This window comes from Lepeophtheirus salmonis, chromosome 8 (assembly GCF_016086655.4).
Source record: "Lepeophtheirus salmonis chromosome 8, UVic_Lsal_1.4, whole genome shotgun sequence".
NCBI lineage: Eukaryota > Metazoa > Arthropoda > Copepoda > Siphonostomatoida > Caligidae > Lepeophtheirus > Lepeophtheirus salmonis.
The window spans coordinates 12,231,920-12,248,636 of NC_052138.2; the positions used below are offsets into that span (position 1 = coordinate 12,231,920).

The 16,717-nt window shown below is 31.0% G+C and overlaps 1 long non-coding RNA gene across 1 annotated transcript; it reads left to right on the forward strand.

Annotated features, from left to right (window-relative positions):
• The first annotated feature begins 6,109 nt into the window (after positions 1–6,109).
• On the forward strand, positions 6,110–13,422 carry LOC121123525 (uncharacterized). The gene is made up of 3 exons (XR_005866022.2): positions 6,110–6,286; positions 10,050–10,171; positions 10,246–13,422. It is a non-coding gene; the product is annotated as an uncharacterized lncRNA (long non-coding RNA).
• The last annotated feature ends 3,295 nt before the right edge of the window (positions 13,423–16,717 follow it).

Here is a 16,717-nt window from a genome sequence, read left to right on the forward strand (position 1 = left end):
GAAGAACAAGTGCAGCCTATCTTTAATACAAAAATTGGAATGGCAGAGAAAGGTTGTTTTAAAGTTGCATTATTACTAAATGATATGACAGTTTCAACAAAAAATATTTTTATATGTAAGTTTCATTATTGTATCCCTCAAAAATGGGGGCATACAAAGCTCTATTACAATTATGGACCAAAATTTGTGGAAATTAATTGATTCTTTAAAAAAAGAAGTAATTGATAAAATGAAAATAGTGGATGTAGAAAGAGATGATGATGTAATTTATAGAAAAAAAAACCACCAAGAGATTTGTGAAAGAATACAACGCCAACTAGTTAATTAGAATACAATAGAAAAATTCAAATATATGCGTAGCATTGACTAGAATTTCCACACATTTTAGAATTTTACCATCAGTTATGTACTATGTACTTTATGGGTCTTCTTATTTTCATAATTAAAACAGTGTATATAATCGATAGTATAGAAAATGAAGGATATAAAAACATCTTATTAAAATATTTAATTTATATGAGTTATAATTAATGACTTGAGTATAAAAAAAGTAGACATGAGAGAAACTATCAGGGCATCAACATAAGAGTAAAGAAAACGTTTGAGTCATCGAAGTTTAAGAAAAAAACTACGAGTTTTTATGCATCTGTTGAGAAGAATATAACAGATGCTTTTGACTGTATTGAAAAGACTTTAGAAAATATAATAAATGAAAAGGAAACTAATATTTTTGTTAATACTAGGCGAGGTAGTAAAGATAAAGGTTGCAAGAAGGAAGGAAATTGTTCAAATGTAGAACCAAGCCTTGCCACAGCAAATGGGGGGGAAAATATCAGAAAAAGAGGAAGTTTTTTTGCCCTCCAACGAAGAATGCATTTCGGAACAAGGAGAAGGCCCAATCGGTGATAATTTTGAAGCAAACACACAAACTCGATTTTAGTATAATTGACTACATCATATCCACTCAAACAAGGTCTGGTTATACTTACTAAAGAACATCCACTGATTCAGGGTTGTCCCCTGATAGCAAGGGCACTCCTTTAAAATCACAAAAGAATTAAGAAGGGTTTTTTATAGAAAATAAAAATAAAATATCCTGACCCTTAACTTTTACATCCACAACAGTTCTACACAGACTTCAAGGAATCATAGTCTTATGATCTTATGAGGAATTAAGGTTTGAGAAGGAGAGTCTTCCTAAACTCTAGGGGAGGAAGGGATCGTAAATCCTGACCCGCAATGATGAAAAGAATTCTAGCACTAACGCTAGATATAATTTACTTGCAGGATATAAAGTCTAAGGTATCATCTTCTTTTGTATCTCATGATCTTTTTGCCCTCCATTGAATTACTCGAGCTATTTTACTGGATCTAACTTGTATTGAGGTATCCTCACACTTGTATCTAAGTCTTTGGGAACTTCTAAAAGCATTAAGCAATATTCTAAAATGAGTGATTTGGCATAAGATTAGGTTATACACAGCTGACTCGGAATTAGATATTATAAACACATATGGTCCTAATCAAAAGTCGTTCCCCTTTTTTTCAATCCATAATTAATAGCCAGAAGACAGACAAATTCCTTTTGGTTCTGATTGGTGATACAAATGTAACCCCTAAAAAACAGAAACATTCCTACTGAAATGTAATCATACTTAAGAAATTAATCCAACTTAACTTAACTTAGTCGATCTGTTTCTAAACTCCGATGTGAATGAAAATGTTTCTTGGAGATGGGGAAAAATTCGTCGAGAGTATACTTCAATACCACAAAAAAGCGACTTATAGATTATAAACTTCTTCTGATAACAAATTCATCTACTTCAAATTTTATAATAATCCTCCTGACAAAAGGTTCATAATCTTTAATTTGGGTAATTGACTTAGATGTTTATATATTAAAATTTAAAAAAAGATGTAGGATTTATTTTAACTTCAATAAATTATATAAAATATTTACAAAAATCCTTCGAGATACAACCAAGATCAATAAAAAGAAGAATGCAAATATTCAGTGAAAGGAACATTTTGAAGACATTGTATATTCGAGGTATAACGGGGGATTTTTTGAGCATTACAGGAATTTCTGAGATTTCTGAAAAAGAAATAAGGAAAAATTTATGATAAAAGGAAACCCCCACAAAAGATTGAAAAGTATGTCGTCAACAAATGAACTATCTATTATACGAATTAATAAAATAATAACTGAAAAGGTGCTCACTGAACCAAAGTCTATTTTCAAATATTTCCATGACTTTTACCAAAATATTGTTGAGGTCGCTAGAAGGGTACTTCCTAGACCAAAGAAGTTGAGTAATTGTTCTGTATATACGGAGGAGAATATACTCTACCATATTAATCATAATTATAAGGGTTATAAAGCATCAGATCCAGATAATATCAAATGAAAGATATAGACGTTATGCCTTGCGGACACTATTCCATACCTATTGATATTTGGAACCGATGTGGAGACAAAAGGAAGCTCCCTTCTGTTCTGCACTGGGTAGAATATCTTTGATTCCTAAAAGAGGTGATTGGACAAGAATAAACCATTGGATCCATTAACAATTCTAAACGAATCATATAGAATATTGTTCGGTGTATTGGCTAAGCAAATCTAACCTTTATTAAGTTGGAAGATAGGGTAGCAACAAAAAGGATTTCTAATAAATGGAGAAATTGCACACAGGCTGTTTTTGACTCAACAAGATTGAGGAACAACTGCGGAGCAATTATTGCACTAGGTTTTAGGAAAGCGTTTGATTTGATCAGTCATAAATGTATCCTACGAGCCGTAAAAAAAAGTTATCAAGACGTTTCTTCAATCCTATCCGTGCATCTTTGTTGAATAGGACTTCATCTTTCTTGTTGAATGCTATCCAGAGTGATCCCATAAAGTTAGGAAAAAGCTGATGACAAGGGTTCCCGGTTTCCCCACTTCTCCTTGTAACTGCTATGGAGCATTGAAGCCTTTACTTGAATCGTAAATACATGAGTTTCGGGGTTCGTTTTGGTGTTATATGTAACTTGGTTGATTTATACATGGATCAAATTAGGCTTATGATTTAAGGAAATTCGAATAAACAATTGGAAAGGAGAGTTGTAATTATACTTTCTGCTTATGAAAAGTTCACTAGGTGAAGGTGTATTTCAACAAAACTTATATCCTCTCTATACGTCACTGGCATCCGTCAGGTGGCTGTGCTGTAGTTAACACAGTGTATATATTGGGCGTTGAACGGAAAAGGGATGGCCCGCTACTTCTAGTTGGATAAAAGTCAACTCGGAAGCATGTAAGTATTGTCTCCAGTGGAGGAGATTGAATCTTCAAAAGAGAATTTATTTATATAATACCAAATGGATTCCTCAGATTATATATATTGCTACTGCTGCCCCTTTTGTAGATGAGAAATCATTAATGAAGGAAGATAAATGGCTGGGTACATTCTTCGATAAAAGTTACATCCCCACCCTACAGAAACCACGGTCTCGATTAGGAGGAGGATAATAGCTAATATTTTATTTAAAACCTATCTTAAAATATTTAAAGATACAATTGTTAAGCTTCACCATGGAATGAAATAAAACTTTCCTACGCTTCTAATGCTTTTAGTTATTTAATGTATGGCATAACCTTTCAAATAACCGCATTCTCAATCTATCAAAGGAATGGACACAAGTGAGCTTGAAAAAAATGCTACGGACGAAAACGTACCCACACTCCATGACCTAAAACTAAACCCTATTTTTGTTTCAGGTAAAATATTCTTCCCTTTACAAAAAAATGGCTGTATATCATCTTCTACTAACACCTTGGTGCCTAAAATTGGTCAACAGAATTTCTCTTTTCAAAGAGGCTAAGGAAAAACTCGTTCATTTTTCATCTGTTCTCAACCTTGATAAGTCCTTGGGAAAGAAAATTGTACACTCTTTGAAGATATATGATGGAAGGGATTTTACGAATCAATTCTTGATAATGGTAAAGCTGTAAAAGTTTTCAAATACTTGCAAAGACTATGGACGAATTTTTAATAATAGTATCCCCGCTTTTCTTGACTCTCCAGTTCTTTCAATATTTATTCAGTTAATTATGCTTAATCATACATTTATCGAGAACTATAAAGAAGAAGCAATTAAAGGATATATCTTGTTTGTTGTTTCCTCACGAAGGACTGAATTTTCTAAAGGACAAAAGGCAATCAGCTCATCTCTTAGTAATTATAAGTCCTTTATAGGACATTACTGTATACTGAGTGGTTATTCTGTATTATATAAGATCTATACTTATTCCCACTGCTGCAAGGTACGCTACGTTTTTTTTAAGATACCAACCTCCAATGGGGCTACGTGGAATTATGCATCCGATTTAATGAAAAAATTTTTCAACATATTTCCGTACGACATGAAAAGACTCTTTAGTTAATTATTTGTCAATATGAAAAGCACATCAGTGGATGATATTTTCCTGTACAGTTTTCAATTTTATTTTTTCTAGGAACATTTTACATAATTTTTGTTATAAATAATGAGGTTACATTTAAAGATATTAATTTTAAAGTATAATATTTAATTATGTTTTTTTTTTATATAAACGCAAATATTCTTGGTAAGGAAAAACAAAACAAAAAAAAACATACTATCCTGCAGGCCTGATATTTTTTCAATAAACAATTATCCAAACATAGTTGACACGATAACACTCTTGATTGAGCATGATTGAGAGTGAAAAGAGTCCCAAGAGGGGGAATTGGGCTTTGAAGAATGACGGAGTAAATTCAGGAAATATAAAATGGAGATCATTGATTAAGAGATAGTACAGCATGATGATTTTACCGACCATCTGGGATAGAGATAGTCTAAAGTAGTTTGCCCTGATAAGATTCTTTGGGGATTTCCAGCTTGAGAGGGAAGTCGAGTAGGAGTCTACAAAGAATGAAAGAATCAGTGATAATATCGTAATAACTAATATTTATAAGATATTATATAACACAATGGGATAAGGCTATGCCCAAGTGAGATGAATTAAAGAAAAGAAATGCACTTTCGTGAGCTATTTCATCTTGTTTATAGTAAAAGTAGGTACGTTAGAGATATAAGAGGCTACCCACCATGAAAGAAAAATAAATCTTCGGGCCAGAGTTATGATTTACCAATATTTATTCCTTCTTTGTATCGATGGAGTTTATTCAATTTCTTCAAGCCTCAACTAAGGCCACGACTATAATTCATTAACGTGCCACAAGTCAAAGAGTCCTTTCGAAATAGACTCAGCATCCTAGATCCCTGATTCCTTATTCCTTCTCTTTTTAAAGTATAAATATTAAAAGATTATATATTACTTGTTTATCATTAAAAATCATTATTTGTTAAACTTATAGAACCGAAAAATATCCCTTTGAGTAATTTGAATATTCTCAATAAATTACGCACTTGTATTGAAATGGATCATTATTTACAGTTGTTGTTAATATCATTTCGGAAACATAGGATTTTTTATTAATAGTCCAATATAATTGTAGAATGATTGAAGAACTTCAGAAGATAACACATAGATAACTGTTTTAAAGGATTGTATGTATCCGATTGCTAATGATTATTCTTTTTTGTTCTATTACCTATTAACATCAAGTAAGACATTATATTAAACTTCTGTACAGTTTTTTTTTGTTTTTTTTTCTATACATATCTCATCGCTATATTGAATACATAGGTTCACAGCAATATCATTAAAATACAGACATGGAATGGAGTAAAACACTACAGTTATGCTCTTGTAGTAAAAAAAAATATTAAAAGGTGCTAAGTCTGCCAATGTTGGAGTTTAAGTTGAATTGTACAAACAATGTGACATATACTGGGCTAATAGTTAATGGATGGCCACCCAATATCTCATGAGTGATGGAGCACTAACTCTTTAGAAAATTGAATTATCTTACAATTTTGCCAAGGACTATTAATATGAGAGTCACAGAACTTTTAATCAATATCAAATCGTGAGTACATGAAAAATATACATATTCTGAGTTCATCAAATAATTAATCCCTCAATAAAAATCAATTTAGACGAGTTGATGATTACTAAAAATGACAAAAAGTATGTAAACCCTGGAGCAAACATCTTACTTCATTAAATGATGATTCAAGGGTAATATTTATAGTAGGGAAAAGCAAATACTGGATCAATTCCAAAGAACTCCAAAATGAAAGAAATATGTAAGAAGACATTTTTCAACGTGTATTCGTTGACTCTATACAATTGTAGTTGCTCACAAGTTCGTATCAGGTAAATTAAGTTCATGGCAGTGAATAATCCAGCGGCGTAGTAAGATACAATATGATTTTTATAGATCTCATAACCTTGCCTCTAAAAACCCAAAGAAAACCCCCTCAATTATAGTTCAAAGGTGGTCAATTATTCTTAACTGTGGGTATACTGTGACGGTCCATATCTCTTAGAGAATGTCCGTAACCTTTTTATTACGTTAAGAGATTCTAAAGAGGCAAAATATTCCTCCAAGTACGAATTTTCAATTTTCATGTTTACAGAGGGAGTATATCCTCCATATCTCCATGGCATGCTCACAATCATATCCTTTGAAACCGTGAGATGTATATTTGAAGTGAGTCTCATTCATCCTTGATGATTAATTATAAATATTTTCTAAATATGTTTTGTGTATGTATTGACAGGAGTCATATCATCTTTCATATTTGCCTTTGGATGACGTGTTCATTATGAGATTTTCTGCAAGTAGAGGTGGAATTGAGCAAGGCCATTGAATTGGTGTACAGAATGGAGGTGTGAAAATACAAGATTTTAACCTCACTTATCATATAGCAATTCCATCAAATCAAAATACGAAAAAAATGTAACAAATTATACGTCAATATTATCATTTATTATAGAAAATAAAATATTGATATCCCCTCGTAAATTGTATGTAGTCTAAAAAAATTAACCTTCATTGGAATTAATCAAAGAATGTTTTAACAATAAATATTTGATGCTTTACAAATGTTCAATTTTCAGGAACAGCAAGACTTTGCTACATTTGACGAGTAATATTGATGAATCTTTTGATGATATTTTTCTCTCCTATGTTGTTTTGCAGGCATTGCTATTTGTTAAAATCTTGTCAATTCACTCCTTCATTTATCAAACCCTCTAAATTTTGTTGCTCAATTTCATATCACTTTGCAGAAAAATCCCGTCATAAAAGCGTTTTCAATATGAAAAAATGGAATATTATAAGATTCTTATCAGTCCCAGAAAATATTTAGAATCTATATATATTTATATACAGATTCTAAACTTTTTTTTGTTCTGATAGAAATCCTATAATCTTCCATCTTTTCATATTGAAGACGTTTTTATGACAGGATTTTCTGCAAAGCGATATGAAAATGAAAATTGCAGTAGAAGAAATTTTACTGTTTTAAAATACTAGTTTTGAGATAAATGGCTTTGAAATATATTTATATGATGTAGTATGAAGTTCAATTTTTAATGTTCTATCCATATCCACAATAAAAATATACGAAAACATATTTTGAATTAATTCATGCACTAATCAATAATTAGCACCTAAGAACTACAGCAGTATACATAGGAACTTCTAGTACTACAAATACATCATGATCATAAAAACAGAAGCATTTAGTATATTTTAGAAGGCTTAAATCATAGGTATATTCGTTACTTTTCATATTTCGCTATTGTGACTAAAAGTTATGATATTTTCAGTTAAATATAAGTGAAAATTTTAGAAAATTAACATTATAATTTTCATTATTTCAATCAAAAACAAAGCATTTGCCAAAAAAAGAAACATACTTTGAAACAAAGGAATGAAAAAACTAACTGGGGTTTAAGGGTTCATGCAGATGGAGGCCTTATGGACTGTAGGCCACCAAAATGAAGGAATATTTGAAAAATTGTGGATATAAAGACAAAATATTATTAATGTGGTAGAAAAAATTATCAGGAGAAAACACAAAAAAAAATGTCATTCAGTTCTAAAAACCAAGTCCCCCCCCTAACAAATAGGCATGAAAATTGTATACAGGTTTAATCATCATACACGTCCACTTCTTCGCTTATTCCTCGACTCAAGTTGTCATAAAAAGTTACAGTGTTTGGATTTTTTGTAAACAGGGTTTATAAGGGCTTTAACATCTCCAAGCTTTGCATCCTTAATGAGAAATAAAAACAAGATGGACACCTTTCAGGTTCCTTTGGAAAAGTACTTTCTTGATGCTGAGAAGTTTGATGCCCACTTCAGGAATGGCATTGAAGCATATTTTGCCTCTCCTGTCATGCTCTCTAATGCTAAAAAGTATGTGCGTGCAGTGAACCAGTCTTGTGATGTGCTACGCAATCACTGATTGACTATCTCTGAGACAAAGGAACTTTTAGTTCTACATGGTTGCACATAGGAACATATTTCACTACAAAGGTGCTAGGTGTGAATATGGAGGTGACCCTTTGTTATTTAAATTTACATACCAACAACTTAAAAAATGCAATATACTCATTTTCGCCAAAATGTAACATAAGAACATCTTTTATAATGCTCTTCAATTGAGAAACAATATTTAGAGTGTGTATTGTGTGGAGTTGTGAACTTACAATATTTTATCATTTACCATATCCTGCAAATCAACATAAGAGAGAAAAATATCATAGGATACATCAAAGTTAATCATAAGAATGTAGCCAAATTTAAACATTGATAAACATGTTTTTACATTGTATCTATAAAAAATGATGTTTCGTTATTTTATTGAAAATTTATTTATTATTTCGATTTGAAGTCACATTATTTTTGAGACAGCAAGAGTTTTACGATAATGATGAACTTTATAAGCTCTATGCGGGAAGAAAAAAAATATAAATTATTTTTTGAAAATTGAACATGTGCTTACATCAAATATTAATAAAATGTCTATTTTTTACTGCTTGACTTCAATTTGTCCCATAACACAAGTCAACAAAATTTTATTTATTTAAATTTCATATTCAATTTTAGGAATGCTTGAAAAGCTATTGAAGGATCTGTAGTTAGTTGTTTCAAATAAATCTTTTTTTTTTTTTTTTTTTGAGAATTTAATTTTTGAATTTTAAAATAAAAGTTTATTGTTTTTATAGGTTTAACCAAACTTTTGTACAATATGAAATTAAAAAAAAATTTATAGGAATCAAATTTGATGTTTTTTTTACTATAACTTAAAATCTAAATCAAAACAGTTAAATATTTAAAATTTTACGCTAAAGATGAATCATTTTTACATTATAAAAACCAGGTAAAACAAAATATAGTTACGCATGCTTTTTTACCTACATACTCCTCAAAAGGTGAATTTTCAAAGACTTTGTTAAAATCTGTGAAAAAATCCTTTTGTTAGTTTTGTATAGCGTCACCTTGTATTTCATTCAATCCCTGTTGTATTCTCCAGCAAGTACTTTCACTCTTATTAAAGTCAATCTTCTAATTGTGAAAAAATTGGAAAATTGTGTTTTATTTTGTCATTCCTGGTGAATATAACAAAAACCATTCCTCCTTATAGTTGTTTAAAGCTAACAAGTGTTATAAACGGATTTCCACAATCTGTGAAGATATGTAAAGGGTAATCTACCTCTGAGTCAGCACAAATGGTCGCTATTGTAGATACTACTAAAGCTAAAAAGAGGACATTCAACGACAACTTCAATTAATATAAAGAAGACTTTTGCATTTAACCGCCATAATTTTTTTGTACATTTTTTTTATTATTTCGAAGGGGTTGTTGCTATCAGAATATTTTTCCAAAGATTACAACAACAACAAAAAACCTGATTTATGGGTAAAACTATTATAATGTTTGAGAGTGCCTAAATTATGACAATATTTATTCTTATAATGACTATATATATTAAAATTAAGCAAAGTTAGTCTATATTTCTGAATATGATGGACAATTTTTGACGAACGTGTTTACATGTATAAAATTTAAAAAAAAAATGATGTTATATATATATGCATGTATGTTTGTTATTGCTATTTCAGATACTTCTTACCAAGTTTAGAATAGAAATAGATGTGTGATACGCGCGTACCTTTGTAAAAGAGGGGATTTCTAGAAAAAAATAATATTCTTTATGGATATGGACTTCACACAAGTTTCCTAGGTTAGTTGGAGTAATTGTAATACTATAATATTTAGTTATACTTAATCAATGCAACTCTATCTAACCAATTAAAGGAATATTTAAAAAAACAAAACATGTTTGGTGGAGGACAACAGGTGTTGTAGTACAAACAAGATGTCGGAGAAAGCATTTGAATATATATGTATTGAAGTAAGGCTGCTCGAGGACGAAAAAGAGAGGATTATTATTTCTAGATTAGATTTCAAATTGACTCCAAGGCAAGAACGAGGATTATGTGATGTTGTTGTTTTCATTGTGAGTATATATAAAAACTATGCCCAATGCATCTCAGCCCTCCAATGCTCCTTTGAACGACCTCAAACTAATGATGCTGTTAATCGAATATTCTTCAATTAATTGAAATATTTTCAAATCCGCCTCATGCAAATTTCCCAAACATTTATGGTATTTGTCGGAGAAACTTGTAGGACTTGCTTTCTTCGATGATAGAGAAAGTTTAACTACAAAAAGAAAAATGCTTGGCTCTCTCAAATTTAAGCATAGGATGCCAAAAAACTTAATAAATGATTTTTTACATAAAAATATTTCATTTCCTACCCCAAAAACATATAACCGGCAGCAGGTGTTGGAAAGTTCTTAATTCAGTAAAAATACATGTCTTGCTCGCTCCTTCTCCTCGCACTCTTACATTTCTAGCTATGATACTTAGAGTTGAAGAGTTTGTAATGAAAAAAAGAGACGTATGGTGCACTTGAATTAAGAGCTTTGTTAATATTAGCTGCCTGTTATATGATTTTGTGGTGAAAAACTAAATTAAAGCATAAAAAAGAGAACTTTGCACATCTAAAATAGAACTGGTACGGGGAAAATATTGCAATTATAATTCAATTTATTAAATTCCTATTTATGAATGTATTTTTAAGAGAAGTCACACCAAAGATAGGCAATCATGTTTACTTCAAAGGGAGAAGTTAACTCCACAACGACCAATTAATTAATTAACAAAGAAGAAGAAAGAGCACACGCAACAACTGATTTTACTTTCCTAATTTATAGACACAACTTTTTCATTACAAATTACTCAACTGTAGGTATACTTATCCTCTGTTTCCAATAGGTATGAATACAATTTATATTGATCCTTAGTCGTGGATAAATATATTGGCCATCTTACGTAGGCTACCATATATATTTCTGGCCTAACATCAAAAATACGAATATTTATCATCAAAAAGAGTTTTATTGTTTTGAAAGTATTCTCCAGCATGATTTAGGCACTTTTGTATGAGCTCAAACCAATTGTCGAAGCTCCTTTTCCACTCCAATTGAGACACCTCCGAAACATGGGATTAAACGGTTCTGGCTACGAAAATCGTTGACCACGCATTTTTTCTTGATGTATGGGAATAAAAAGAAGTCATTGGGTACCACAACGGGCTGTACGGGGGATGTCCCATCAATTCGACATTTTGGCCGGTCAAAAAGGCGCTGGTTTGAGGCGATGTGTGAGAACTCGTATTTTCATGGTGAACAATGATTCGTATTCTCTTGTTCGTTGCTCAAATTTCTCCAAAGACTTCAGACAAACAAATTGTGATATACCCCTCAGAACTGACTGTCATACGATGCTCAAGTGGAACAGTCGCCACATGACCGGTTTTGCAGAAGAAACAGGCGACCATTTGCTTCGAAGCGCTTCTACCACGAACACCTTTCGTTGGATTTGGCTCGTCTTCGAAGACCCACACAATCAATTGTTGTTTTGTTTCGGACTCATACGCATGGATCCATGATTCGTCACCTGTGACGATATTATAAACGTCTTTTGAAACACCGCGAGCGTATTTTTTCAAAATTTCTTTGCACCAATTGATACGAGCCTTTCTTTGAGTGATTGTGAAATTGTGCAGGATCCAACAGGAACAAACCTTTTTTACGGCCAAGTGTACATGCAATATCAAATGTATGCTGCTGGAATAAATGTCCAAGGATGCTTCTATCTAGCGGGTTGTCATTTGTCATAGTGCTATAAGATGGTGCTTCATCGCCATACAAAAATTAAAATGTTCACGACTTAATTCCATTTTTTTCCAAATCAATTTTTTAAAGTCACTATAAACAACACTCATGATGGCCGTACGTCAAGACATTCTGAGAACGATTATGCTACAAAAATGTTAAACTTACCAAAGGAAATGTCGAATTGCACCTGGCAACACTTTGTGGCCAGAAATATAAATAGCAGCCTACGTATTATTTTTATCAATAAATTTTTATTATCATATACTAATTTATAGCTACGCTTTTAATAAAAAAGTTCTAAGAAATTTTTTAATATTGTATGAGCAAAATACTAGGAATGATTATAATATTATGAATTTATATGTAACTTTTTTTAATTGTGGAGGAATAATATGACAATGATAGACTGTGCGTAAATAAGTGACACATAGTTGTTGTTAAGATAAACTTATTTTCCCGACCACCAACGGATGTATGACCTTTTTCCTGTTTATTTTTGAAAGAAAAGTTGTGCGATACAATAAAGATGACGACGTCTTAAAAAATAAGAGTATAATGGCTAATCCAAAAAAATTTAAGAAGTTTCTGTAGTAAATCAGTATCGTAGTGAATTAAAGGAAAAAAGTAGATATCCTAAATTATTAATTCAAAATTTAACTTAAAATGCAACGCTCCACTTCAAATTCAAACGATCAATCCTAAATATTTTAACGACAAAGTAGAAATTTAAAGCATTTTTATAGAATTTTTGAGCAAAGAGCAGCTTAGCTGTCTGGAAGTTTTATTTGTTAAGCTGCCGGCAGCTATGAGAACAAGAAAACAAGCAAAGTGTAATCAACAAAATTATTTTTTTATTTCCAGATTACTGAAACATTTCAATAGCAAACCTGGGAAGCCTCTTGGGAAGATACTGATACCCGATTGAAAAATAAGGAAAAAACTATCAAATCATCATGGAAAAAACGTGTTCTGAACAAGTTTGAAAAAACTAATAATCAGATATAAGAAATGTAATCATTTGTGTTTAAAACAATCAACAGAATCTCAAAAAACTACAGATCCCCCTTTTAAATCGAGAGAAAATGTACGATAAGTCTGATGAAACTATTTAGAAATCAACGCCTTGAAAGAAATAGACAACGGGCTCAAGAGTCTGATGAAACTAAGATACTAAACAATATCAATTTTATATTTTTAATTGATAACTTCAGCGAGTATTCAAGAAATATATACTTTGATATAGATGAGTAGAATTGTGTAAAAATATGACATTAGACGAGTGCAAGACTTTTTATACTTGCAACCTCATAAGTATTCTCGGAAGTTGTTATTATTTAATTATTGATAAGATAACATATATGTCTAAAGTGCGGAGATTAACACTGATGATTTGTTGCGTAGTTAAAAGTGTAAACTCGGAGTAAAATTAATAATTAGCTAGACATAGTCTGGGATTTTCACTTATTTCCTTGTTTTTTATAAGAAGTGCCATGTTTTTTTTTAAGGATCATTTAATTGGTTAGATGGAGTTGTACTGATTAAGTAATAGTACACATTATAGTATTACATTTACTCCATCTAAATTAGGAATCTTTTGGAGAAATCCATATACATAATGTATATTTCTTTTTCTAGAAATCACCTAGGTGGGAACATACACACATTGAATTAAAGAGAATAACTACTTTCGAGCGCATTGTCCATGAGCTATGACGATTCCATATTTTAATTTTTGTTTTGTTTTTCTACAATTCTACATATTGATAGAGCATTAGTCCGCTCAAGAAATCCTGAGCGCGCTCCTCCTCAGTTACTAATTTTGTGAATGGGCTCTCCCTCCCGCTTCTTTTAAAAGCAATGAGCTTCTTTCCGTTTAATTTAAAATGAGCAGCACCCATTTTTTAATTGGTAAAAGAGTATTTGAATTGGACAACTCTTTATGATTACAAGTAATTTCTTGAAAATTATATATATTGTTTATCCCAAAAAATGAAGATAAATAAGGACCAAGAATAAATAAAAGTTAAAGATCTAAAAATATATTTAAAATAAAAAAATCTCTGAAAATGATAAGTCCAATGTTTTATCTTTTACATATTTGAGTAATTGACTCACGATTTTTTTTTTTCTTTTTTTTCAAAGTTTTTATTCCCTTAAACTCTGGTATCTATTTTAAATTATTACGAGGTTTCCTGCACTATAATCCAATTAAGCCTGATAATTAGTTTGAGCTTGAACACAGGATTTTCTTGTTTTTGAACTTATTACTTGAGTTAGATTTTGAGATCCTATGTCAATTTACTACATAAAAATATGAGTAAATTCAATTGGGAAAATTCGTTTACAAAAAGAATGATTTATCTTCCAACTTAATTTTGACACACGAAAGAGCTTGCAGTGTCTCTGAGGGAACTGATGGCTGAGTCTTCTTAGAGTGGCCAGCTACATGAGAGGAAAATTCTTCAAATGAAGAAATCAGAGAGTCAGAGATATATTATGGAAAAAAAGATTCTAGCTTAATTTGAGACATAACTTCACCTGTATTTTCTTCTAATCTTTAAAATTATTCTTTAACTCTCTAATTTTTTGATTTTATCTCATAAGATGGAAAAACGGGAAAAATAATACAAATCTATTTAAATGAGCAAAATTAGAGGGTGCTCTTTCTCTCATTATTCAAAACAAAGAGCGCACCACCGCTCCTGCTCAAGAATTTTGAGTGGGGCTCAATTGAGCGCCACTCACTAACGCTTTGAATATCATTATTATAGAATGAATCGTACAAGATATCTCCAGGAACTTGTGCAATACTTTTTTTTAAACATTGAAATTCAAACTTTCAAAGGTGAAAGAAAAAATAAGGTGCAAAAAATTTATTTTCACCCTAACCGACTCTCACTAAAACCCTTCTTGTAACTAAGGAGATAAAAAAAACATTCTGAAAGGTATGGCAAATCGATATAATTTCTGATTTTGGAAATACTTAAACATTCTAACTGAAAGTTGTGCCTTTTTGCTACTCCGATAAGAACAATTATTTAATAATCAAACTCAATAATAAGACATTGATTTTATTTAGAATATGCAAACTGATTCAAATTATTGCTCATGATAAATTATACAATTTATTTTTTAATATGAATATATTTGTATAATTCAGAATTTCAAGCCTAAAAATCTCTTAATGAAAACCATACAAATTATTGTAGGAATTTGAAATTTCATAAGTTGTTACTTTATGAAGTAATAAAAAATTATTGTACTTAAAAAAACCTAATTGGATTGGAGGAAGAGTAACAAAGAACATTTATAAACAAATTATTTAGGTTGTATAGGATAGGTTACAAAATATTTAATAATTTTTTATTTGTACCATTTGAATAATGGAAGTTACGATGTTATGTCGTATTTTTAGTGATTCACATTTTGGTGTCATAATTTTTAGGTGGATACGTTGAAAAAGGATTCAAATGTATAAAAAAAAGTATGTAGCAATGATTACTTCCATTATGCTCATTTTTTGACATATTGATCAAGTATTTATTTTTTGTACATTACATGAATACATTTAGTAACATCCAATATATATCAAGAATAGTTAAAGCACTGTGGCCATAGCATCCCTATAATTTAAAATGTTTCACTGAATGTTAAAAGATGATCTAAACTTTTTTGAGCCAAACAAGTTAGAAAAAGGTTTCAAATGTGTATTTAATGTAAAGCATAAGACACTAGATATATCATTGAGTCAAACAACGAAATCTATTATATTTGCTGTAAAATAAAATAGTAATTGTTCTTAAGTGGCTTACTAGTGATAGTATCCGACATTCCCCAGAATGAGTAGGCGTTGGCTAAAATACATTTTTTGGTTTTATAATATAGAAGCTGACTCCCAAAAATCCTCTGTGTTACTCTTCAACCAAAGAAACAGGGAGAAAAGATTGAAGAAGAACTCTGCCAGTGGCCAAGAAGCCACTTTCATACCCCTTAGAAGCCATTAATCAATTGCCACAGAGTCTAAGTGACTTGAAATTTAAGAGAATCGCTCTCTCCCATCCTCCGGGAATACAATCTATACTTCGAAGTTCATTCTGATGCTTCAACGTCCTCAACTGGACTATTTCTATTCCATATATACTCCTCAAGGACCTCCTGCTTATTTTTTTAGAAAGAAACTCCTCTAAAATATGCCAATATCTGCTCCCTTGAAGAAAAAGTTACAGAACTGTCAAAGCAAACTCTTCTCTGACGATTCCAATACATTAATCATATCAATAGACATAATTTATCACTTCAGTAACTCAACTGTAGCCATATATTTATTTAACTATGCAAGTATATTTAAGTTTCTAAGTTGTAGCTACAATTATTATTTTCTTGAAGGGAACAATAATAACAAAATATTGCCTCTAACAGACAAAAAAAGTCAATTTTGACAAAGCCATTTTTCTGTTGTTGCTCACGCGGGTCCTCGTTTGATACTTGGTTTAAAGGTTAACCTAGTCAAGGCAGCCTTATATTCCTTATTGTTTTAGTATT